Raw genomic sequence first — 351 nt, forward strand, 5'->3', positions numbered from 1 at the left:
TTTTCTCTTGAAAAAAAAAGGATTAGGGGGATCTGATTGAAGTGTTTAAGATTGTAAAGGGAATTGATAGTGTTGATGCATCATCTTTTTTCATACTTAGCAGTGAGAATAGTATGACTAGGGATCATAAATATACATTTTGACAGGGTAGGAGTCATCTTCAGCTAACACAGTTTTATTTTTCTATAGGGTGATTGGCCCTTGGAATGGGTTGTCTTCGGATTTGTGGAGGCAGTAAATTTAAGAGAAATATTGATATATATATATATGAATTATAAGGGGTGGCTTTAAATTTTTTTTTAGTAAATTAATTAATTGAAAGTTTTAGTTTAGTTTAGAGGATGGGACAGC

This window comes from Limulus polyphemus, unplaced genomic scaffold, assembly GCF_000517525.1.
Source record: "Limulus polyphemus unplaced genomic scaffold, Limulus_polyphemus-2.1.2 Scaffold2088, whole genome shotgun sequence".
NCBI lineage: Eukaryota > Metazoa > Arthropoda > Merostomata > Xiphosura > Limulidae > Limulus > Limulus polyphemus.